Source organism: Carassius carassius, chromosome 16 (assembly GCF_963082965.1).
Source record: "Carassius carassius chromosome 16, fCarCar2.1, whole genome shotgun sequence".
In the NCBI taxonomy this organism is placed as follows: Eukaryota; Metazoa; Chordata; class Actinopteri; order Cypriniformes; family Cyprinidae; genus Carassius; species Carassius carassius.
In genome coordinates this window covers 7730434-7758220 of record NC_081770.1, presented here as the reverse complement: position 1 = coordinate 7758220, position 27787 = coordinate 7730434, and the positions used below count along the sequence as shown (strand labels likewise).

General features: G+C 38.0%; 2 long non-coding RNA genes across 2 annotated transcripts; both read right to left on the bottom strand.

Annotated features, from left to right (window-relative positions):
* Positions 1-5645: 5645 nt before the first annotated feature.
* On the bottom strand, positions 5646-7712 carry LOC132160366 (uncharacterized). Its single transcript, XR_009437988.1, has 3 exons — positions 7186-7712; positions 7038-7099; positions 5646-6093 (listed from the first exon to the last, which is right to left on the bottom strand). It is a non-coding gene; the product is annotated as an uncharacterized LOC132160366 (long non-coding RNA).
* Positions 7713-11460: 3748 nt separating this feature from the next.
* LOC132160368 (uncharacterized) lies at positions 11461-22196 on the bottom strand. The gene is made up of 3 exons (XR_009437990.1): positions 22100-22196; positions 21972-22016; positions 11461-11929 (listed from the first exon to the last, which is right to left on the bottom strand). It is a non-coding gene; the product is annotated as an uncharacterized LOC132160368 (long non-coding RNA).
* Between the last annotated feature and the right edge of the window lie 5591 nt (positions 22197-27787).

Genomic DNA, 27787 nt, shown 5'->3' with positions numbered 1-27787 from the left:
CACCCATGTTTAATGATAAAGCTGAAAGGATGGATTGATGTTTTGGAGGAGTTAAAAAATAGATCGTTAGTCAAATCAAGTCAAGTCGGCTTAATTGTCAATTCTTCCACATGTACAGCACATACATACAGATAATTGAATTTGTCTTACTCTGAGACCCTTGATGCATGCAGATAACACTAACAGTAGAACATTAAATACAGATAATACTATAGTAAAATATAAGGTACAACTTTACAAATATACAAATAAGTCATGTAAAAAAGAAACATAAGTAAAGCAGCACATGGCAGATAGAGTGCAAACCAGTGAAGTAAACAGTGCAGATATGATGAATGTAGTCCAAAAGAGCTTATTCAGTCTGATTAAAGTGTAAAAATAGTGAAAGTGAAAGTGAAGTGACATTCAGCCAAGTATGGTGACCCATACTCAGAATTTGTGCTCTGCATTTAACCCATCCGAAATGCACACACACAGAGCAGTGAACACACACACACACTGTGAGCATACACCCGGAGCAGTGGGCAGCCATTTATGCTGCGGCGCCCGGGGAGCAGTTGGGGGTTCGATGCCTTGCTCAAGGGCACCTAAGTCATGGTATTGAGGGTGGAGAGAGAACTGTACATGCACTCCCCCCACCCACAATTCCTGCCGGCCCGGGACTCGAACTCACAACCTTTCGATTGGGAGTCCGACTCTCTAACCATTAGGCCACGACTTCCCCTATAAATAAATAAAGAGAGCAGTTCTTTATTTATACTGACATAAAAAAGGGAAAAAGTGACGTGACATAAGAATTCAGAATTCGTGCTCTGCATTTAACCTATCCAAAGTGCACGTGCACACACGCACACATACACATGCACATACACGCACACACACCCAGAGCGGTGGGCATCATTTATGCAAAACATGTGGGAACAACAGCCTGACTCAGTGAGATGTTGAAAATGTCTGTGAAGACATCAGTGAGTTCTGCTGCACAGTCTCTCAGTACATGCCCAGGGATGTTGTCAGGACCTGGAGCTTTGCGTGCATTGATCCAGCTGAAGGATCTCTTCATGCTGTCTGAGGTCAGCGTCATCACCTGGTCGCCGGGAGGAGGTGGAGTCTTCTGTGTAGTGGTGCCTTTTTGTGCTTTCTCAGCTCGTTCAGCTTTCACAGATATCATAATGGTCTGTATCCCCCACAGGCTCCGAGTGTCTCTGCTGTCGCTGAATTGATGGGGTATCCTCCTGGAGTGCTGTCTCTTAGCCTCTCTAATGCTGCGGGACAGGTTGGCGGGACCCTGGCTGTTCTCAGGCCCACCTCATCTCCAGCTCTGAAGGGAGCGTTCCGTGTCTTCAGAAGTCTGTAGATCTCCCCTGTCATCCACGGCTTCTGGTTGGCCCGGACAGTGATGGTTTTTGTGACTGTTACATCATCAATACACTTGTTGATGTAGGCAGTGACAGTCTCTGAGTCTGTGGGCACCTCCTTAAACATATTCCAGTCAGTGGTGTCAAAACACTAGTATCTGTTTGTGAACTGGTTTGGTGACTTTAACGAGCGGTCTGTATGCAGACATTAGCATGACAGTGATGTGGTCTGAGGCTCCGAGGTGGGGGAGGGGGAGGGCTTTGTAGGCTCCTCTCTGTGTGGTGTAAACAAATCCAAGTTTTTACCTTGTGTGGGAAATTTAATGTGTTAGTGTTTTTTTTGGAACACATTCTTTACGTCTGCATGGTTGAAATCCCCAGCTATGGTGACAAATGCATCAGGATGGGCTGTCTGCTCCTCACTGGTGTGCTGGTACAGTTAATATAGTGCATCGTTCCTGTTGTTGTTGTTGGAGATGAGAGGAATGTAAACAGCAATGAGCACTATGGCTGAATATTTAGTCTTTGAAGACCATGTACTAAACTATGCTATGGAACGTTGATAGTCCAAAAAAAGGATCATTGTCTTTATTATTAAGCATTGCAAGGATGGCTGTGTAATTTGCATATTTAAAATAATGAGTAGTGTCAAATGGACATAATTTGAATAGGGAATATAAAGAAATGGACTCTGTGCACACCTTTGAGGAATGGCAGTAATGAGAACTGAATCTTTCACATTTACCACGTGTGGTCTAAAAGAAAGAAAATTATAAATTCAGTGCATGGTCCTTTTCTGTCTCTGGTGAACAGGGAACAGACTGTTCATCAGAGAGAGTTTGGCCTGTCTGTTTTCCCAGAAGGGTTCTCTGAGCAGTAGTGCTGCTTTAAGAAAGCTGGTTGTATTTGTTCACTATTGTGTGCTCAGGACCTTAGTGTTTCTTCAAGAAAGCCTGTTTTACTGGCTGTAGTGAGTAAGGAAGACACAGTAAGGAGATGTTTTCCCAGATTGCATCACAATTATGTCATTAAAGTACCCCTATTATGGATTTTTGAAAATGTCCTTTTATGCAGTGTGTAACAGCTCAAAGTGAATGAAAAAATCCTGCAATCCTGTTGGTCTAAGAAAATGCTAATTTATTCTTTACCACCAACAAATAAGGAGTTTGGAAAAATGTATAATTTAATTAATTGTTAGAAAGTCGCTAAGCAAGTAAAGTAAAAATGAATGCATATATAAGACAATGACATTGCTTTTTGACCTTGCATGCATGTCAACCTGTTACTGGGGACTTCCAAAACCAAAATATGAACCTTTGTGTCTTTCCACATTGACAACATTCATATATAGGGTCATATGAGATGTTTCAGTCACAGATTTTGTTTGAAGGTTTTTAAATCATTTGAAACTCAATACTGATTTCTCAAACACTCATAAACTGACGTCAGCCACAAACTCACTAGTAAAACCACATTTTATGCGTCCGTTTGTAGATCAACCACCTTTTTTTTTGTACAGTAGTAAAAAAAAATAATAATAGTATTAATTAGTATTTTGCAAATTTGTAGTGCACTAGAGTTGCTGATTTTTAAAACTTCACCAGTCCATCTCCCATCATCCCCATAATGACCCCAATTGCTAGAGTACAGGTTCCAGCTTGTTACTTTCACTTTGACTAGTGAAACAACTGCGTTTCTGTCTCCAGTGAAGCAGTTGAGCACAACACTTGTACAATTCAGAATCAGCATTCATTTGTTTGAGAAAAAGTGGTGAAGATGAAGCCTCTCTATATTCTTCTCATGGTGATCTTACTTGACTATGGTAAGACATTTGTTTATTATCTTTTGATCAACGATACAATCTAACGACGTACGTTTGGGCAAATTTTCCTCCATGCACTTAAACTTCGACAGAAATTCACGTGAAATTCCTTGTTGTTGCTTTTTTAAGACATTGATAATTGAAAATGGAATGTTTTTTGTAAAAACAAGAGAGAGAGAGAGAAACATAGCTGTGTTTTAAGTGGCAATATTGACGGTGGAATAGTGATTGCAAAAGTATTGTATATGATGTTTTTTAAAGGTTTACTGGTATCAAAACTTTATCCATAAGTAACCTGCTGGCATCATGCCTTAGCCTACATAACTCTAATATATTGTTTATTTTTATTTATCTATAAATACCATTGCAAACATTAAAAACATTAACCAAAAGTTTACAGTGTTGCCAAGTTTGTACTTATACAGATTTTGAGTTTTCTAAGAGAGTTGCCTATGAGCTCCTTCATTAAAACAGACAGGTTTGGGCTTGTCTTGTGTAGCCTGTTTTGTGTTTTGGCCCATATTCCATTTATGATGCCTTCACTTCATCGGAATTATTGTAAAAACACAAGTTTCTTAGTAGGAAATTGCACAAGAACACATTAAGTCGTAATTAAGCTGGGAAACTCAGATATATTTTCGAGTGATAGTTTTGAGTAAACTTAAGATAGTACGGAAGTAGCACTCTAAATTTGTATTTGTTTTTTTATTCCCAGCACCATCTACAGTACATAGCTTTCCCCGGAAGTTACCAGTTATATATTTACATATTCAAATAACAATAATGCATGTTGTATATACTGAACACAGTGAAAGTAGGGACTACCGTTTAGGCCATTTGACCCTTATTGGGACCCGTCAGCAAGCTGAATATGAATTTTTGTGCAGTTCAAGTTTATATGGTGACTATAATAATGGTAATAGTAACTGTCTGTCATTACAGCTTCAGGATTCTCTCCAGATGCTTTAAAAGCAGTATATGTTGGATTTATTGCTTTCTGTGTTGTTGTTGGTATGGGTTTTATGCTGGTGACTGGAGGTGTAAGTGCTTGTGTGATTTACTGCTGCCACAGAAGAGTCAGACGAGAAGAACAGAATGGCAAGTATTACATTCAGCTGATTTAATAAAACAATATGAGATTTGTTACATAAGAGATGTAGAGATGTGCATATTTATTCTATTAACCAATGTAATATGTGTTTGTTGTTGTTGTTCAAACAGACTTCAGGATACAGTACACAAATCTGGTAACTTACTGTCACTATGAGCACTAAATCAGATTTAGACATGATCACATGTACACTGCAAAGGCAGCACACAAGCACTTCTGAACTGACATTTACACACTCTGTTTAATGCTGCAAAAAAAATGCTAGTAGAATAAAATAAGAAAAAATGAATGGTTAAATAAAAAAACTAAAATTCCAAAGAAATTTTATCAAAATATTAATACAACTTTTTTTCTTTTTTTTCAAGGAGATATAGAAGAAATGACATATGGGATCTGCTAATCCAACATCTCCTATAGATATCACTTTGACGTGTTTTATTATTTTGATTCTTTAAATGATGTTCAGATAAGAAACTAAAGAAGAGGATGAATGTCACATTGCTCACATGAAGATATTTTCATTACAACAACACCAGATTTCAGTATTTCCTAAAATAACTGATATAATAGAGCTGACCGTTGACACAAGTGCCTTGCCAAGATGCAGGAGCTCTTTACAGAACATGTGAATAAATATGCAGAAGAGTGTTTGAGGCAGCTTTCAATGCAATGACACACAGGAACTGAACTGAGAAATGATACAGCACACATGACTTGATCAATTTCACATTTTTATTTTTCCCTGAAATCTTCATATATTTGTTTTGTATATTTTATTGTGAGGTATAATATTTGAATACAGTATTTTGGACTTTTTTTGTTTTGTCTTTAAAGTGCCTTAAAAACACTAAAAAGGAGGGGAACTTTCATTTGATCCAGTAAAAGCGTGTCAATGGGAGTTTGTGCAGCAGTAAATCTTTTAAAGTTTAACTAAGCTAATATTAAATCAAGATTTAAGTGTCCTTTGTGTTTCTACATCTGAAGTGTGATTGTAACACTGTAATGCACTAAATAAACCTTAATCATGTTTTTGGAATAATCTTGATTATGACACTAGATGGAGCACTAGACTACAGCATGCATACTGCTTTATGCAGGTCTCATGCATGATATACCAGGAAGTTTAGAATAAGCACATGCTGTGTGATGCAAAAAAATTTACACAGTTGGTAAACTGCAACAGTTATTATAGACCTAGTGATTGCTATTAAAGTAAAACTATGCTATCAGAGGCCACTGTACTCAAAAAAAAGGAAATTGGAACAATTCTGAAAAACAATAAATATTTGTATGGAACAACAAATCCAGCAAGGAAATGAGACTGAGGTGCTTTCAAGCCATTCACTCCAAAAAAAACCTTGTAAAGTGTTTGAGAACATGAATGTCACGTGTTGTCATTGTGAGGCCTGTTGCACGAATCGTTTCGGTTTTACGGTATGTTTGTGTTTAGTTTGGTTTTCAGTGAGTTTTGTCATCATGCTACACGCTAGATGATAGTAATTGATCAATATTTCATGTTGAAAGCTATATAAACTCCCTTAAGATGAGACCATGTAACATTTAAGTTGAGTTTCTGTATGTTATTTGTGCACCATTAAACTAAAACAGAGAAAAGCAACATTTGAAACGATATTTGAACAATGTATGTTCATGTGGTTGGAAAAAAATAAATAAATATAGACATCCAGCCAGAGAATAAATGTGAAAAAGAAAAGGTGTGATGCATGACACTAATAATTCCAGTAAATAGTTAATCATCTTCTTGGGGGGACATTTTCATACACAGGCTGCTCCATTGGTTTCTGCAGGGAAACACAAACACAATCAGAATTCTGCTGATGTGACTAACTTCGGTTTCTCTGCAAAGTTTAATCTGCTGTTTTGTTTTGAAAAACTTCTACTACAGAACAGACATTAACACATAGAAGCAAGAGGAAATGATATCAATCTTGTTCATCACATGACTTGTTAACTGGTTAAAACATCAAACTGATTAGAGATTATTTCTGAAGGTTGGTCAGCCAATGCACTGAGAATGACAGTCTTTCTCAGGACCAAAGATTGATGTTTGTTACCAATGACTGCTAAAGCGTCATTTCACCTCAGAGAATCATGAACCGCAGAGCAGATGCAGCTCGAGGTCAGACTTCAGCACAAGTCACATGGCTTAACAACTCTATGTTCAACTCTCTTTTCAATGCAAAACTAATCTTATAAAACTGACATTGTATGGGTTATGTGAGAATAAAAAGCCAGTTTATTCAGGGACCAAGCACTAAAGGTGTGTAGGCACATATTTGTCACCATTTGTTTTCCTCTTCCTCCTCCGCTCATGAAGTCTATGGCAGCCCATAGAAAATCTTGTGGGAAAGTTGTGGGAAATTTGGCGCACAAATATAAGACAGTCTCAACATTAATCAAATAAATTTGGAGTATTTGACTCAAACTCTCTAGCACCACCAACGGGCCAAAAATAGCACTCTTGTGTTCCTTTTTCAAATTCTTCCTAGACCCTTTTGTCAGATTTTCACCAAAATATGCTATTTTTTGGTTACATCGCTGTAACAAATTTGGCAAAGTTTGAGCTAACAAAAACATGAGGCTATATCTCCGCATTGCATCAGCAGATTCCAACCAAAATTGGTGTGTGCTATTCCGAGCATGACCTAAAGGAACACATACAGTTTCAGCACAGGGCCACCAACTGATAAAGAGATACAAAGAAATTGACTTTTCACAATCTTACCATTTTTCCTTTAGTTGGTTTAAACAATGATGGTTCGGTTCTGTCTTCCACTTGTATCTGGACTGTATTAACAATTTAAATATTGTATCAAAATTTATGTTTTGAAAAAGATAAATATTTGTACAGAGATATTGCTCGTTCTGCTGACCTGTTTTTCTATCTTTCCAGCAGATGAAGCACATCACGACTGCAGCTACAATCAACAGAGATCCAGCGGCCGAAGAAATCAGCACTGTGTAAACTAAAGATAAACCCTGATCTGTAATGGACACAATTTACCATTAATGTGAGTGAATATGTTCATCTGATCTACAAGAAACACTGAAACATCAACAATGTATAACCGAGAGATCAGTTTAATCACAAAAATATCAACACCAAGAAACCTGCACGTGTGTGACAGAGTTGAGTGATGTTCAGATGTGTGGTCTGGTTTCTGATGGGATTGTTGATCACACAGCTGTAGCTGTTTTTCTCCTGATATTCCACCTCCAGAGGTAGAGAGAGACTGATGCTGAGATCAGACACACTGATGCTGGACAATAAACTGTTTCCTTTGTACCAGGAGAGAGTCACATGACTCACATTCACCACTGAACACAACAATGAACAATTCTGCTGTGATGATGAAGATGATGATGAAGAACAGTCTCTGGTAATGTCAGGAATAAGCAGATGAGCTAGGAAACAAGAGAATTAACAGATATGTGGACATTTTTAATTTGTGGTGCTGTTAATTACCACAAAAAAGTATTTCCAATTGTCTAGAAGAAAAGCTACGGAGCCCCTAAAGAGTCATTGTGGTGGAAAAAATAGTGAGTGAAAAAATTTGGGCTGGGTGGAAAAATATATTTTTTATTATTTTTTGCGATCTCTCACAAAACTTTTGCGTTCTCTCGCAAATATATTTGCATTCTCTTGCAAAACCAATTGAGCTCGGTAAACACTTCCTGTTTACTTTACAGCTTGAAGTGTTTCATACAGCTCCATAATGCGGCACAGACTGCTTTTCTGTAGGCTTTATTAGTAAGGTATTAATATGAATTTAGCCATCCAATGTTTTACATTAAGCGTTTCAGTATGTCCCAAAACTGTACCTTTATAAGCATGCTACTTTGTCCAAGTTCAAAATAAAACTCTATGAACTGCTCCATTGTGAAGTTATGGAGCTGTATGAACCACTACAAGCTGTATAGTAAACAGGAAGTGTTTGTCCAAGCTCAACTGGCTTTGTGAGGGAATGTAAATGTTTTGCGAGAGAATGCAAAATTTTTGCGAGGCAATGAAAATATGTTTGGGAGAGAACACAAAAGTTTTGCGAGAGAATGAAAATGTCTTTGTGAGAGAACGCAAGCTTTGTGAGGGATATTTTTTCCTCCCACCCCAAATATTTTCACTCACTCCGATTTTTTTCCACCACAATGACCCTTTAGGGGCTCCGTAAAAAGCAAAAATCTGGGTTATCCATTGAAATGCTGATAATGGAGGTTTACACTGTTTTCAGTCCCCCACTCACACTGTAAAAAAAAAAACTGTCAAATTTACGGTAAAATACCGGCAGCTGCGGTTGCCAGGAATATACCGTAAAAAAAAAAAGTGGAATCTGTAAAAGACAATACGGTATACTGGTTTTGTAACCCTAAATTTTACAGTAGACAACGTATTTTTTTACCAAAATCATGGTAGAAAAAAACAAATATATTTGTCAATTATACAGTAATTTTATGCAAAAAATGCAACTTTCCATAGCTTTTTACGGATATTTGCAGTAAAAAAAAAGTTATAATATATACACTGTAAAAAAAAAGTTGCATCAACTTAAAAAAATAAGGCAACTTAGTGACAGTGACATTCAGCCAAGTATGGAGACTTATACTCAGAATTCATGCTCTACATTTCACCCATCGTGCACACACACACCCAGAGCAGTGTTCATCATTTATGCTGCGGCGCCCGGGGAGCAGTTGGTGGTTCAGTGGCTTGCTCAAGGGCACCTCAGTCTTGTTATTGCCGGCCCGAGTTTCAAACTCACAACCCTAGGGTTAGGAGTCAAACTCTCTAACCACTAGGCCACAACTTTATATTATTCAAGTCGTCTAAATAAATAAAAGACCATAACACGGGTCAAATAACTATTTTTATTATTGAAAGTTTGTGTCCAAAGCACAAGGACATACCAAGTCTTGTATACTAATTTCTTTACTCAATGCATTTTACACTGAACTCAACACATGGTACATAATGCATGTTAAATAAATCCAGTGTTAATTATACCTTCATACGTTAGCAGTCTTGTGGCATGAAGTCACATGTATTTAATATTTTTGATTGTTTTTAAAGGAACTATTACATGAAAATTACTATATTGCATATTTTAACATCAACCTAATCCACTGGGCAAAGTTACGTCCAGTGGATGTCTTTTTATGTCTTTGCAGACGTTGAAAAGATGTCCACTGAGGAGCTGATAACACCTAAACTCTCTTACATTTTGTCTTTCTTTGCCACAAAAACAGCGTTTTAAAATACACCGTTACAGCAGCAAGAGACAAGTTAACACAAGAAATAACTGGACCAAGATCCCAACTAAACCAAACATTTTCCACCACAATGGTGACTTCAAATGTATAAAGTGTCAACATTTAAACCTCTGTTAATTCTCAATAAGAGCTTCTCTAGATGTCTGACAGAAATAAAGTCACAAAACCTTGTAAGGAGGATCTGTGAACGTCTATATCGGATGTACAGAAGACATAAAAAACATAAAAAAATAGACGTCATAAAAACATTCTGTCTCCTCAGTGGACATCTTTTCAACGTCTGCAAAGACATAAAAAGACATCCACTGGATGTAACTTTGCCCGGTGGATTAGGTTGATGTTAAAATATGCAATATAGTAATTTTCATGTAATAGTTCCTTTAAAAACAAACAAAAATGTTAAATACATGTGACTTCATGCCACAAGACTGCTAACGTATGAAGGTATAATTAACACTGGATTTATTTAACATGCATTATGTACCATGTGTTGAGTTCAGTGTAAAATGCATTGAGTAAAGAAATTAGTATACAAGACTTGGTATGTCCTTGTGCTTTGGACACAAACTTTCAGTAATAAAAAAAGTTATTTGACCTGTGGTATGGTCTTTTATTTATTTAGACGACTTGAATAATGTAAAGTTGTGGCCTAGTGGTTAGAGAATTTGACTCCTAGACTGAGGTGCCCTTGAGCAAGCCACTGAACCACCAACTGCTCGCCGGGCGCTGCAGTGTAAATGATGGTGTGTGTGTGCACGATGGGTGAAATGTAGAGCATGAATTCTGAGTATAAGTCTCCATACTTGGCTGAATGTCATGTCACTTTTTTCACTTTAAAATTGTGTATGCTTATAGATAATAGGCCTTGTGTTCAGTAAACAAAATATATTTTGTTCTGATATTTTTTAGGTTAACATGACTATTTATGTTGTGACAACTTATTATTATTATTATTTTAAGTTGGGTGGACTTTAGTCCCGTTTGTTAAGTTTACTCAAAAAAGCGATTGCGATAAGTTGCCTTATTTTTTTAAGTTGATGCAACTTTTTTTTTTTTTTACAGTGATATATTATTATATTATAACTTTTTTTTTTACTGCAAATATCCGTAAAAAGCTATGGAAAGTTGCATTTTTTACATAAAATTACTGTATAATTGACAAATATATTTGTTTTTTTCTACCATGATTTTGGTAAAAAAATACGTTGTCTACTGAAAAAATTTAGGGTTACAAAACCAGTATACCGTATTGTCTTTTACAGATTCCACATTTTTTTCACGGTATATTCCTGGCAACCACAGCTGCCGGTATTTTACCGTAAATTTGACAGTTTTTTTTTTTAACAGTGTAACTTTTAATCTGTATATCAGTACCTGAATTTTAAAATAAAAAATACTATAAATTTTATTGTCTTTTACTGCTGATATTTGCTTTTTTTAAATGGTATTTACTGGTTGTATTATTACGATGGACCCTATTTTTTAACATCTTGCTTCTGTAAATATGGATGTTTTTGTTTGCTTAAAAATCTACAGATTTATACTGTGAATTCCAATGTGCACAACCCCAAAATATGTAGTTTTACTCAAATAATACCGTAGAATCTAAGGTTTTCAGACATTTTCAACATTACAATATTTAATTGTAAAATGTATGCATATTTATTTGTTTTCACAGAAAATATTTATAATTTCAACATTTTATTACAGTAAAAAACAAAGTTTTATCCAGTCTCACAATTAACGGTTATTCAATCTATTTAATACAGTAAAAGGAAGTTTTCGGTTTTACGCTCCATTACCGTTGGAATTTGACAGTGTTTTGCTGTATATTTTACTGACTTTTTTTACAGTGCACCTTCATTAAGTGCCTCACTGTAATGTCCATTAAAAAAAGGGATGACTCAGAATTGTTTGTGTGTATGTGTTAATATGCTACAAATGCAGTCAAATAAGCTTTTAAGCTTTTTTAAGCTTTTATTCTTTTAATTGAACAAGAATATGTGAGTGTTTGAATAAATTATCTTTACTCACCATAGACAGAAACATAGAATGTTTTTGATGACAGATTAGCTCCACTTATCTTTACTTCATAGTCTCCAGCATGTAGAGTTGTGATGTTTGTGATGGTCAGAGATCCAGTTTGATTGTCCAGCTTCAGTATGTCTCTGAATCTCTCATCAGTACCATTATATGTGGAGAAGATTCCAGCAGCTTTGTTGATTTCAGCTATCAGAACGTGTTCAGGTACAACATTCCACAGTATGTCATCGTCTTTATGTATTTCATTAAGATTAGTGTGTAGAGTGACAGAATCTCCCTCCATCACTGACACTGTCTCACTAAACACACCTGGAGAACATGTTTAATTACAGATTAATGCTCTCATGCAGATACATTTATTTTTCTATTCATTTAAATTAATATGAATTAAATTGGAATGTTTCATATTTTGGTGTTTGGCTCATTAAAACAGGCTCACTGAAAACAGTAGCAGAAGCGTTATTACTGTGATACAGGAAGAAATAAAATCAGGCCATAAAAATATATTTGTAACTTACCAATCAGACACCAACTGCACAAACTGAACAAACCAAGTGTGTGAAACATTTTCTTCAATTGTTCAGTGAAAATTCTGAAGTTATAATAAGAATATCTGCTGATAAATATCAATCTGATGTGAATTTACCCACGACAGAATTTGGCCCTCCTAGTTCACACACACAAACACACACACACACACACACACAAACACACAAAAACACTCTGATGTGTGGTGTGATAACCTGTATGATCACATGTTAGTTTGGGGACCAATTCTCACCAATAACAATTAACTATGACTTTTGTCTCAATAGAAACAGTAATAGTAGTTTGCAATGTATTTGTTAAGTTTAGACATGAGATAAGATTAAGATTAAGATTAGATATGAGATAAAATAATGCATTAATATGTGCTTTATAAGTACTAATAAACAATAATAATCACACATACTAATAAATTATGTGAATATTGGATTAGTCAACCTGTATTTCATGATCTTTGGATATTGACACCTTATTAATATTAAAGTGTTTTTATAATCATTCTATTGTTGTAAAAGGCAAAGATCATCTCACATTGCCAATCTTACTGAGCTTTGACACATGCAGCTGAGTTTCTGAGTCAAACTGAAACATGCTGTGGTCAGTTTTCTTCAGAAATTATTTGATTTGATCTGTTAGGGGGGCAAAGTTCTTGTGCAACACAGTGGCTGTTCAGTTTCATCTGTGTAAAGCGTGTTGGTGAAGGGCTTCTTCCTGTGCTGTGGTTATTAAGCTAAGAGTCACAGTATGACTTTTCTCCTACACTGAACAATCACATGAGTATTATCACTATGTTGGAGACAGGCTAGGTTTTAAATCACTCTCAAATTGATTTGGTTTTGACGCAAAATTTACACTAACCAATCACAACACACTGGACCAGCTGACCAATCACAACACACACTGGCCCAGCTAACCAATCACAAGAAACACTGGCCCAGCGAACCAATCACAACACACACTGGCCCCGCTAAACAATCACAACACAAACTGGCCCAGCCAACCAATCACAACACACTCACAGAAATATTTCACCCAAAATTTAAGATTTATGTAATTTTATTACATAACAAATTCCCATTTATATTTTTTTCATAATTTTAACACAAATCTATCAACTAAACTTTATACGATTTATTTTCATTAGGATAATAAAACCTATTTATTTTAAATGCATAATCCTCAGGGTTTATGTAATTAGTTTATGTAAAGTGTAATTATTCTTAATTAATAATAAAAAGTTTATTTATTTAAAATACATAAAGTTTATTGTATAAATTGCATAATAATTAAGAGAACTAAATCAGGATAATTAAAAAAGTTAAATAACATTTATTTGAATCATGTTTAATGTATGCTTATATACTAAACCAAATTAAACAATGCATCACATTTATGCAATTGTTTCCCCATCTTATAATAAAAAATAGAATTAGACAAACACAAAAACAACTCTATTAGGTTATTTGTGAACTTACCCACTGTGCAAAGTTACGTCCAGTGGACGTCTTTTTATGTCTTTGCAGACGTTGAAAAGACGTCCACTGAGGAGCCAGAATGAAAGTTTTTATGACGTCTTTTTTGACGTCTTCTGTACGTCTGATTTAGACGTTCACAGAACCTCCTTACAAGGTTAAAAACTAGTTCAAAAGTGGTCAGTGGAAATATCTCAACATCATTTAAGATTCATTTAGACATCATTTATACTGTTTCTGGACCAAATCAACACTCTCAGGATGCATTAGATTTAGACTCATGTTATTTCAATGTAATTTCCAGACACTGTGTTTGTCCTAAAATCAAGAAAATAAAATAATCTTCATGAAATAATGAAATAACTGATGATTGAGACATTAAATCTCTGAAGATCTCAGCAGAGGAGGATCAATTTACATCATTTACATCAACATCATTTGACGTCACCATTGTGGTGGACAGTGTTTGGTTTAGTTGGGATCTTGGTCCTCATACTTCTTGTGTTAGCTTATTTCTGGCTGTTATAACTGTGTGTTATAAAACACTCTTATTGTGGCAGAGGGCAGTGAGTTCAAGTGCTAACATCTTTCTTTTAATGTTGAATAATCTATAGCACAATAAGTTGTTAATGTTTTGTTGCAACTCTGTATTTATTTTCATGGACAGACACTTTGTAGAAATAAAGAATGTACTTATTTTTAAGAAACACATCATGTAGTCACACACAGACATCAAGATTGTGGATATGCATCACATCAATGGTGACAATTAAAACTAAAAAGGTCTGGAAAATAAGGATGAGTTTGAGCTATGAAGCAGTTTTGTTTGTTTTGATTGTCACCATTGTTGTGATGCATATGCTAAATCTTGATGTCTGTGTGTGAGTACATGATGCTTTTGTTCAAAATATTTCAAACCCATGCATTTTTTCCAACTTCAAAATAAGTATTTTGCTCTTGGTGCCTGTACTGCAGAGTTAAAAGGTTTAGGAGATATATACAAACAAAGCAACACTTATTTCATTATCTCAGATACTTGTAATGTGATGACTTTATCATCACCAACCAAGAGCTGATAACACCTGAGCTCTCTTAAATTTGTCTTTCTTTGCTATAACAACAGTGTTTCACAAACACACAGTTATAACAGCCAGAGACAAGCTAACACAAGAAGAATGAGGACCAAGATACCAACTAAACCAAAACTGTCCACCACAATGGTGACTTCAAATGAATCAAATATCAACATTTAAACCTCTGTTAATTCTCAATAAGAGCTTCTCTAGATGTCTGACAGAAATAAAGTCAATCTAATGAGTGAAGCTGTTTGTGGAGATGTTTGATCCTCCTCTGCTGAGATCTTCAGAGATTTAATGTCTTTGATTTGCAGTTGATTTTACCACATGCTCAATCACCAGTTATTCCATTATTTCATGAAGATTATTTTATTTTCTTGATTTTAGGACAAACACAGTGTCTGGAAATTACATTGAAATAACATCTAAATCTAATGCATCCTGAGACTGTTGATTTGGTCCAGAAACAGTATAAATGATGTCTAAATGAACCTTAAATGATGTTGAAATATTTCCACTGACCACTTTTGAACTAGTTTTTAACCTTGTAAGGAGGTTCTGTGAACGTCTAAATCAGACGTACAGAAGACGTCAAAAAAAGACGTCATAAAAACTTTCATTCTGGCTCCTCAGTGGACGTCTTTTCAACGTCTGCAAAGACATAAAAAGACGTCCACTGGACGTAACTTTGCACAGTGGGTAAGTTCACAAATAACCTAATAGAGTTGTTTTTGTGTTTGTCTCATTCTATTTTTTATTATAAGATGGGGAAACAATTGCATAAATGTGATGCATTGTTTAATTTGGTTTAGTATATAAGCATACATTAAAGATGATTCAAATAAATGTTATTTAACTTTATTAATTATCCTGATTTAGTTCTCTTAATTATTATGCAATTTATACAATAAACTTTATGTATTTTAAATAAATAAACTTTTTATTATTAATTAAGAATAATTACACTTTACATAAACTAATTACATAAACCCTGAGGATTATGCATTTAAAATAAATAGGTTTTATTATCCTAATGAAAATAAATCGTATAAAGTTTATTTGGTAGATTTGTGTTAAAATTATGAAAAAAATATAAATGGGAATTTGTTATGTAATAAAATTACATAAATCTTAAATTTTGGGTGAAATATTTCTGTGAGTGCACACACTGACCCAGCTAACCAATCACAGCACACACTGGCCCAGCTACCAAAAAACACAACACACACTGACCAACCACAACACACATTGACCCACCTAAAAAATCACAACACACACTGGCCCAGCTAACCAATCACAACACACTGATCCAGCTAACCAATCACACACTGGCCAAGCTAACCAATCACAAAACACACTGGCCCAGCTAACCAATCACAGCACACATTGACCCAGCTAACCAATCACAACACACACTGGCCCAGCTAACCAATCACAACACACACTGGCCCAGCTAACCAATCACAACACACACTGATCCAGCTAACCAATCACAACACACACTGGCCCAGCTAACCAATCACAGCACACACTGGCCCAGCTAAACAATCACAACACACACTGACCAACCACAACATACACTAACGCACCTAACCAATCGGGGCACACACTGGCCCAGCTAACCAATCACAACACACACTGGCCCAGCTAACCTATCACAACACACACTGACCAACCACAACATACACTAACGCACCTAACCAATCGGGGCACACACTGGCCCAGCTAACCAATCACAACACACACTGGCCCAGCTAACCTATCACAACACACACTGACCAACCACAACACAAACTGACCCACCTAACCTATCACAACAAACACTGGCTCAACTAACCAATCACAACACACACTGGTCCAGCTAACCAATCACAACACACATTGACCCAGCTAACCAATAACAACACACACTGGCCCAGTTAACCAATCACAACACACACTGACCAACCACAACATACACTGACCCACCTAACCTATCACAACACACACTGGCCCAGCTAACCAATCACAAAACACACTGGCCCAGCTAACCAATCACAACACACATTGACCAACCTAACCAATCACAACACACACTGGCCCAGCTAACCAATCAAAACACACACTGGCCCAGTTAACCAATAACAACACACACTGGCCCAGCTAACCAATCACAATACACACTGACCAACCACAACATACACTGACCCACCTAACCTATCACAACACACACTGGCCCAGCTAACCAATCACAACACACACTGACCAACCACAACACACACTGACCCACCTAACCAATCAAAACACACACTGGCCCAGCTAACTAATCACAACACACACTGGCCCAGCTAACCAATCACAATACACACTGACCAACCACAACATACACTGACCCACCTAACCTATCACAACACACACTGGCCCAGCTAACCAATCACAACACACACTGACCAACCACAACACACACTGACCCACCTAACCAATCAAAACCCACACTGGCCCAGCTAACTAATCACAACACACACTGGCCCAGCTAACAAATCACAACCCACACTGGCCCAGCTAACCAATCACAACACACACTGGCCCAGCTAACCAATCACAACAAACACTGGTCCAGCTTACCAATCACAACATACACTGAAGCAGCTAACCAATCACACACTGGCCAAGCTAACCAATCACAAAACACACTGGCCCAGCTAACCAATCACAGCACACATTGACCCACCTAAAAAATCACAACACACACTGGCCCAGCTAACCAATCACAACACACTGATCCAGCTAACCAATCACACACTGGCCAAGCTAACCAATCACAAAACACACTGGCCCAGCTAACCAATCACAGCACACATTGACCCAGCTAACCAATCACAACACACACTGGCCCAGCTAACCAATCACAACACACACTGGCCCAGCTAACCAATCACAACACACACTGATCCAGCTAACCAATCACAACACACACTGGCCCAGCTAACCAATCACAGCACACACTGGCCCAGCTAAACAATCACAACACACACTGACCAACCACAACATACACTAACGCACCTAACCAATCGGGGCACACACTGGCCCAGCTAACCAATCACAACACACACTGGCCCAGCTAACCTATCACAACACACACTGACCAACCACAACATACACTAACGCACCTAACCAATCGGGGCACACACTGGCCCAGCTAACCAATCACAACACACACTGGCCCAGCTAACCTATCACAACACACACTGACCAACCACAACACAAACTGACCCACCTAACCTATCACAACAAACACTGGCTCAACTAACCAATCACAACACACACTGGTCCAGCTAACCAATCACAACACACATTGACCCAGCTAACCAATAACAACACACACTGGCCCAGTTAACCAATCACAACACACACTGACCAACCACAACATACACTGACCCACCTAACCTATCACAACACACACTGGCCCAGCTAACCAATCACAAAACACACTGGCCCAGCTAACCAATCACAACACACATTGACCAACCTAACCAATCACAACACACACTGGCCCAGCTAACCAATCAAAACACACACTGGCCCAGTTAACCAATAACAACACACACTGGCCCAGCTAACCAATCACAATACACACTGACCAACCACAACATACACTGACCAACCACAACATACACTGACCCACCTAACCTATCACAACACACACTGGCCCAGCTAACCAATCACAATACACACTGGCCCAGCTAACCAATCACAACACACACTGACCAACCACAACACACACTGACCCACCTAACCAATCAAAACACACACTGGCCCAGCTAACTAATCACAACACACACTGGCCCAGCTAACCAATCACAATACACACTGACCAACCACAACATACACTGACCCACCTAACCTATCACAACACACACTGGCCCAGCTAACCAATCACAACACACACTGACCAACCACAACACACACTGACCCACCTAACCAATCAAAACCCACACTGGCCCAGCTAACTAATCACAACACACACTGGCCCAGCTAACAAATCACAACCCACACTGGCCCAGCTAACCAATCACAACACACACTGGCCCAGCTAACCAATCACAACAAACACTGGTCCAGCTTACCAATCACAACATACACTGAAGCAGCTAACCAATCACAACACACACTATCCCAGTTAACCAGTCACACCACACACTGACCCAGCAAACCAATCACAACACACACTGGCCCAGCTAACCTATCACAACACACACTGGCCCAGCTAACCAGTCACACCACACTCTGACCCAGCAAACCAAACACAACACACACTGGCCAAGCTAACCAATCACAACACACACTAGCCTAGCTAACGTCACACCACACACTGAACCAGCTAACCAATCACAACACACACTGGCCCAGCTAACCAATCACAACACACACTGGTCCAGCTAACCAATCACAATACACACTGGCCCAGATAACCAATCACAACACACATTGACCCAGCTAACCAATAACAACACACATTGGCCCAGCTAACCAATCACAACACACACTGACCAACCACAACATACACTGACCCACCTAACCTATCACAACACACACTGGCCCAGCTAACCAATCACAATACACACTGGCCTAGCTAACCAATCACAATACACACTGGCCCAGCTAACCAATCACAACACACACTGACCAACCTAACCAATCACAACACACACTGGCCCAGCTAACCAATCACAACACACACTGGCCCAGCTTACCAATCACAACATACACTGAAGCAGCTAACCAATAACAACACACACTGGCCCAGCTAACCAATCACAACACACACTGACCAACCACAACATACACTGACCAACCACAACATACACTGACCCACCTAACCTATCACAACACACACTGGCCCAGCTAACCAATCACAATACACACTGACCCAGCTAACCAATCACAACACACACTGACCAACCTAACCAATCAAAACACACACTGGTCCAGCTAACTAATCACAACACACACTGGCCCAGCTAACAAATCACAACCCACACTGGCCCAGCTAACCAATCACAAGACACACTGGCCCAGCTAACCAAATCACAACACACACTGGTCCAGCTTACCAATCACAACATACACTGAAGCAGCTAACCAATCACAACACACACTATCCCAGTTAACCAGTCACACCACACACTGACCCAGCAAACCAATCACAACACACACTGGCCCAGCTAACCTATCACAACACACACTGACCAACCACAACACACACTGGCCCATCTAACTTATCACAATACACACAGGCCCAGCTAACTAATCAGAACACACACTGGCCCAGCTAACTAATCACAACACACAGGCCCAGCCAACCAATCACAACACACACAGGCCCAGCTAACCAATCACAACACACACTGGCCCAGCTAACCAATCACAACACACACAGGCCCAGTTAACCAATCAGAACACACACTGGCCCAGCTAACCAATCACAACACACATTGGCCCAGCTGACCAACCACAACACACACTGACCCACCTAACCAATCACAACACACACTGGCCCAGCTAATCAATCACAACACACTGATCCAGCTAACCAATCACACACTGGCCAAGCTAACCAATCACAAAACACACTGGCCCAGCTAACCAATCACAGCACACATTGACCCAGCTAACCAATCACAACACACATTGGCCCAGCTAACCAATCACAACACACACTGACCAACCACAACATACACTGACCCACCTAACCTATCACAACACACACTGGCCCAGCTAACCAATCACAATACACACTGGCCTAGCTAACCAATCACAATACACACTGGCCCAGCTAACCAATCACAACACACACTGACCAACCTAACCAATCACAACACACACTGGCCCAGCTAACCAATCACAACACACACTGACCCACCTAACTTATCACAATACACACAGGCCCAGCTAACTAATCAGAACACACACTGGCCCAGCTAACTAATCACAACACACAGGCCCAGCCAACCAATCACAACACACAGAGGCCCAGCTAACCAATCAGAACACACACTGGCCCAGCTAACCAATCACAACACACACAGGCCCAGCTAACCAATCAGAACACACACTGGCCCAGCTAACCAATCACAACACACATTGGCCCAGCTGACCAACCACAACACAGACTGACCCACCTAACCAATCACAACACACACTGGCCCAGCTAATCAATCACAACACACTGATCCAGCTAACCAATCACACACTGGCCAAGCTAACCAATCACAAAACACACTGGCCCAGCTAACCAATCACAGCACACATTGACCCAGCTAACCAATCACAACACACATTGGCCCAGCTAACCAATCACAACACACACTGACCAACCACAACATACACTGACCCACCTAACCTATCACAACACACACTGGCCCAGCTAACCAATCACAATACACACTGGCCTAGCTAACCAATCACAATACACACTGGCCCAGCTAACCAATCACAACACACACTGACCAACCTAACCAATCACAACACACACTGGCCCAGCTAACCAATCACAACACACACTGACCCACCTAACTTATCACAATACACACAGGCCCAGCTAACTAATCAGAACACACACTGGCCCAGCTAACTAATCACAACACACAGGCCCAGCCAACCAATCACAACACACACAGGCCCAGCTAACCAATCAGAACACACACTGGCCCAGCTAACCAATCACAACACACACAGGCCCAGCTAACCAATCAGAACACACACTGGCCCAGCTAACCAATCACAACACACATTGGCCCAGCTGACCAACCACAACACACACTGACCCACCTAACCAATCACAACACACACTGTCCCCGCTAACCAATCACAGCAGACATTGGCCCAGCAAATCAATCAAAGCACACACTGCAGGAGACGAATTTGAAAAAAAAAAAGCTTTTTTCCCACACAAAAAGTAGCCTATTCTCTAATCTTAGTAAAATGTTTCTGGACCTAGTTAGTGTGAGGATCCTTTCTGTCTATGTGAGGTTTAGAGAGCTCTCAGAATTCATAAAAATATCTTAATTTGTGTTCCAAAAATGAACAGTGGTCTTGCAGGTTTACAATGACATGAGGTTGAGTAATTGATGACAGAATTCTCATTTTTGGGTGAACTAACCATTTAAGCGCACACATACTCTAAAATCACATATGTGTGTACAAACAATTTATAAATGAGGCTCCATGTGTTTTGTGCTGCTCACAGTATAAAAAATCACAGAATAAATAGCAAACCTGGGTTTGGGCCTCATCTCCTGCAGGTGAGCAGCTGTAACGGTTCTGAAATGAATATAACCACACCTTTCATACCTTCATAAAAATAGCATGCAGTATCAAAATACTTTCACAAATAGTAATTCTACCATCATGTTGTTCTGCTGCAATGTTTGGCATTAGCAGTCCCAGGTGTATTTTACACCGACTTCGATCGCGCCATCATGTGGCGAAAAAAACGAATAGCACCTATCAATCTTCTGTAATGAACATTGTTATTTAGTTTGTAATATTTAGCTACTTAAAATATAGAAGAAGAATTTATTAGAAAACAGTTTTCATATTGAAGGGCTTTCTCCATTGTTTTGACACAGCATTTGTTATTTGCCTTCGAGCTAACTTTAACGAGTAACCTTACTTTCACTTTCACTTGACAAGGTATGTTCTCACACACTGCACAGACGTAGCTAGGGGTGGCCAGGAAGGGGCCAGCAACCAGTCAGGGGTGGCACAGAAATCTACATAATCTCAATAGAAAAATGTGCTTGACTTTAATGTAGAGGACAGTTTTAGTGCCTAAAACACAAGTGAGTATAATTAATTTCTACTTACTGTTACTGTAATTGAGATATTTGTGAAGTAGATCAAATAATACTAAGTGAATTTGACATTTTTTTTTTATTATTATTTCTCACCTCCAGGTATTTTACTAAAGTGGCTCACTATAGCTTTATTGCTCAATCAGCTTCTCGAAACTCCCAAATTCTTGTTCTCCAACATTGCATACTCGAGGATGAGACATGCGGATAGTGATTAAAATATGTGAAAAAGGCCGGAAGTCATCAGTAGGCATACATGCCAGAATATAAAAATAAGTTTTTTTTTTTTGTTTCGTTTGTTTTTTTGTTTTGTTTTTTTTTTTTAGTAAAAGTGTACTGAGCTCACATTAATTTTTTTGCATTAAATTGCAAATAAAACTATACATATCTGCTTCTGCCTTATATTTTTCTCTTAAATTGCAGAATATATTAACAAGCATTTGAGAGACGTTCTTGTGTTCTAACCCTATGCCTATACATGCACAGTTTACTGTTGAAGAATGCGCCGTGGGGAAAGTGGGAAAGTGTGGCTCCGCCCCCGTCTGAGAAACGGAACGCCTGAGAATCCACGCACTGCACTCGGTCGTATCTCGGTGTTGGTCTGCGTTTGTCACCGCGGTGTGAATTGACCTTATAATGACAGAACACTTTGTATTTACACAGAATCTGCATTAATTCAAAATGAAGGTCTTTATTTTGTGCATCATATTGTGTGCATTATCCGTGCCTGGTAAGACATCTATTTATAAAACTCTCTTTGATAGCAGCCTACAAAAAGAAAGCGATGGAGATCTGATACCGTTTCATATGTATAGGATTAACTCACTTAACACTGGACAGAAATCTATTCTTTTAACTGTTTTAAATAGTTGCTGGTTTAGTTTTACATGTTGATATGTTTTGTGTGGAGATAAAAAATTATGGTTGGTTTAATATTTAAGTAAACAAATTAATATAGTTGTAATTAACAACACTCAAATATAGCCTATAGCAATCATGACTGAATACACACATATAAAAAGTAATATATTAATCCAGATGTGGTTTTTATAATCTGTGAGATCGTCATCTGTGAGAATGTTTGTGTGATGAGTGAATGTTTAAATCAGCGATGCTCTTATTCTGTTTTATTTTTCGTGTCATGTATTGCATTTGTGACAGTTCTCTCCCAGATAGCAACATTGTGTCGGCCCAGATCCGGCCCACATCTGGCACCCATGGAAAGATGATCTGGCCCACATGTAGCGTGGAATGATGGCCCTTGGGCGGACCGCTCCTGTTTGCCAGAACTGAGCCACAAGCAGGCCATAGCAATGCCATATGTCAGCCAAGAGTAAAGAAATTAACCAGAACTGGACCTTATCTGAGCCACAAAATCTGTGTGTATTAAATATGAATTAATTTCAGCCTTAATAAGCCTGTTAACAAGCAGAATCACTGAAGGAAAGAAGAGAACAGAAAAACAGAAGAGCAGAATCACAAGAACTACAACTGACTTCAGCCACAACCTTAGATGAAATCAACTGAAGATAAAAGAAGACATGAAATCTCTCAAGATCTCAGCATAGGAGGATTAAACAACTCCACAAACAGGTTTACCAGCTTCTCTTATTACTAACCAGATTGACATTATTTATGTTAGACATCTACAAAAGTTTTTTTATTGAGAATTAACAGAGATTTAACTCTAATGTGTTTCACCATAACAGTGATTAGTGTTTCCATTAGTTGTGGTCTTAATTGGGCTCTTATTATATAGTTTGGTTTTTTTGGCTGCTGTGACGGATGTGTTTGTTAAACACATTTGCAGCTTCAAAGAAAGCTAGAGTGACATGATATCAAGTGTCGGTTGTTATCTGTTGATGGTTTTTAATCATCATGAAGTACACTGGCTCATTGATGTTTTTTTTTTTAATCGAACAATTATGTTGTGCCAGTAATACATTCATATTACAAACCCTGTGTTCCTGCTGTATGAGATCCAGCAGTATTATAACAATCAGTTAAGATCTTTTAACAAACATGAGTTTAAAATAACTTAACCTATGCTGACACACACAGATATAAACAATCAACACATGAATCTCAATAATAGTTCTTATCAAAAATATTTAGATAAACTGATCAATTCAGAACTTCACTGAAAAGCTACTGTCACAACAAAATCAACAGCAAAATATAAGCAAATATTTGGAATTAAACAAAATAATAGGACAATTCAGCTGCATAATTTATTCATGTTGCAATGCATGCTGGGAGTTTTGTACTATGCTAATCCCCAGCATGCATTGCAGCAAGGTACATTCGATTGTCACCATTGTTGAGATTCATGTGCTGATTGTTGATGTCTGTGTGTGACATCACAAATTGAATTCTTTATAATTGTTAAAAACTTCTAATTGATTGTTGTAATATTGCTTGACCTCATGCTGGAGAAACACATGGTTTGTGATGTGAATATATTAATGATAGAATTGTTAGATTTAAAAAAAAAAAATTACCAAATCAGCCTGTTTCATGAGGATTATAAAATCATCATCATCAGATAAACGCCATCACCTGACCTCAATTCTCTTTAGCTTTCTTCGGTGCAGCAAATGCGTTTAACAAACACACCATCACAGCAGCCAAGAAAGACTAAAGATAAAATAAGAGTTAAGAGTCCAACTAATGGAAACGCTAATCACTGTTATGGCGACACACATTAGAGTTAAACCTTTCTTAATTCTCACTAAAACTTTTGTAGATGTCCAACAGAAATAAAGTCAGTCTGGTTAGTAATAAGTGAAGCTGTTAATGCAGTTTGTGGAGTTGTTTAATCCTCTGCTGAGATCTCCAGAGATTTAATGTCTTATTTTATCTTCAATTGATTTCATCTAAGGTTGTGGCTGAAGTCAGTTGTAGTTCTTGTGTTTCTGCTTATCTCTTTCTCTGTTATTTTCTTTACTTCAGTGATTCTGCTTGTTAACAGGCTTATTAAGGCTGAAATTCATATTTAATATATAAACAGATTTTGTGGCTCAGATAAGGTCCAGTTCTGGTTAATTTCTTTACTCTTGGCTGACATATGGCATTGCTATGGCCTGCTTGTGGCTCAAATCTGGCAAACAGGAGCGGTCCGCCCAAGGGCCATCATTCCACGCTGCATGTGGGCCAGATCATCTTTCCACGGGCGCCAGATGTGGGCCGGATCTGGGCCGACACAATGTTGCTATGTGGGCTACTAACAGTCTGTTATTTCTTCTTCAGTTGCATCTGTTGGTCTAGATGTAGTGTCAGTGTCAGTGATGGAGGGTGATTCAGTCTGTCTATGGACTGAAATTATTAAATCCCAGCAAGAAAGAATAAAATGGTATTTCAGTGACACTCGCATCGCTCAGATCAGTGAAGATATTAGTAATATCTATACAGATGATCAGGTTACTGAGAGATTCAGAGACAGACTGAAGCTGGATCATCAAACTGGATCTCTGACCATCACGAACATCAGAACCACAGGCTCTGGGATTTATAAACTAGAGATCAACAGCCGAAACACTGAAAAAATATTCAATGTTACTGTTCTAGGTGAGTCATTTAGTGAATGTTGTGTTTGAATCTCTTAATTAGTAATTATTGCAGTGACATTCATGGCTACTTTACCAGCACCTGTAAATTAATTCAGTTCAGTTTAAAACTATATAATTATATTTTTGACAGACAGGGTCTCATGTTGGTTTGTATTACAGACGTTTCTGCTGAACTTGATAAAATGAAGAAAACGGGAGAATCTTTCAGTTTAGATCCTGGTGTAACAATGAACCCAGATGTGATGAAGTGGTATTTCAACAACATTCACATCACTGAAATCTCTGGAAATCAGAGTAATATCTGTACAGTTGATCAGTGTGATGAGAGATTCAGAGACAGACTGGAGGTGGATCATCAGAATGGATCTCTGACCATCATCAACTCAAGGACCACAGACTCTGGACTTTATGAACTTCAGATCATCAGCAGAGGATTCACCATCATAAGGAGCTTCAGTGTTACTGTCACTGGTGAGTGATATTTAGTCAATCAGTGTGTTTTCTTTTGCAGTATAAAAGACAGTTCAGTATTTTGAAGTTGCTTTTACCAACTATTACAGTAAAATGTAGATAATATTTATCACTTTCATGCAGTATAAGTAAATGAACAATGTCTACACATTCTCCATGATACTAAGGTAACAATTTTTATCATTTTTTTGGTCACACTTTTATTTCCAGGAATTTGTAGCTCATATTACTGCATTTTTTGTATGCCTCAAACAGGCTGATCAAGTCCAGCAGATAATGGATTTTTTTTTTTTTTTTTTTTACAAATGGTTACAGACATTTCCTCTGTGATTTCTCTGTCCTTTCACATAGCATATATTTCAAAAATTTCACTCTTGTTTGATATGTTCTGAATGAACCACAAAATGTTGCACAGGGATGTTCATGTTTGATATCTTACATAATATAATATATTACAATTTACCATCTCAGTCGGAAATAGGTTATTGTTAAATAATTGGCCACCTCAGAAATGGGCTGTACTGTTGAAATGAGCGGGTCCATAAATGTATGAAAAACCAAAGTCAGTGACTAAAAGACATTGATACCATAAATAAGTGCTAGATTCTGAATATAAACATAAATTGAGTGTGTAGAGTGACAGAATCTCCCTTCATCACGGACACATCATCTATTTGATCACCCGGAAAAGACACAAACTGCTAATCCTATGCACTTCTGGGATAATGGAGCGAAAAAATCGAAAAGAGTAAAGTGCTGTGAAAGCGTGAGACCGTAGCAGATGCTGAAAACAAATTTTCAAAGAAGCATTTTAATGCATTCCATTCATGCAGATAAGATTAAGAAAAGTATGACTGGTAAGTATATCAGATGCAAACATGTTACAACTTAAGAATGCCATTGATTTAAATGTAAACAACAACAACTCCCCAATCGCAACAATCAACATCTTTGGAATGCAGGTGGTCTCACTATCAGTCATATCAGCACCTCAGATTCAGGGCTTTATAAACAAGAGATCACATCAGACAACACTGCGTTCCAAAGATGTTCAGTGTTGCGATTGGTGAGTTGATTTTTTTTTACAGTGACTTTCTACAAGAAAAAAATAAATAAAAAATGAGATGGAAAGGATATTTATACCAGCGCTTTTGCATTCCAACACAAATGGAAGAACACAAAACAATAACACTTAATA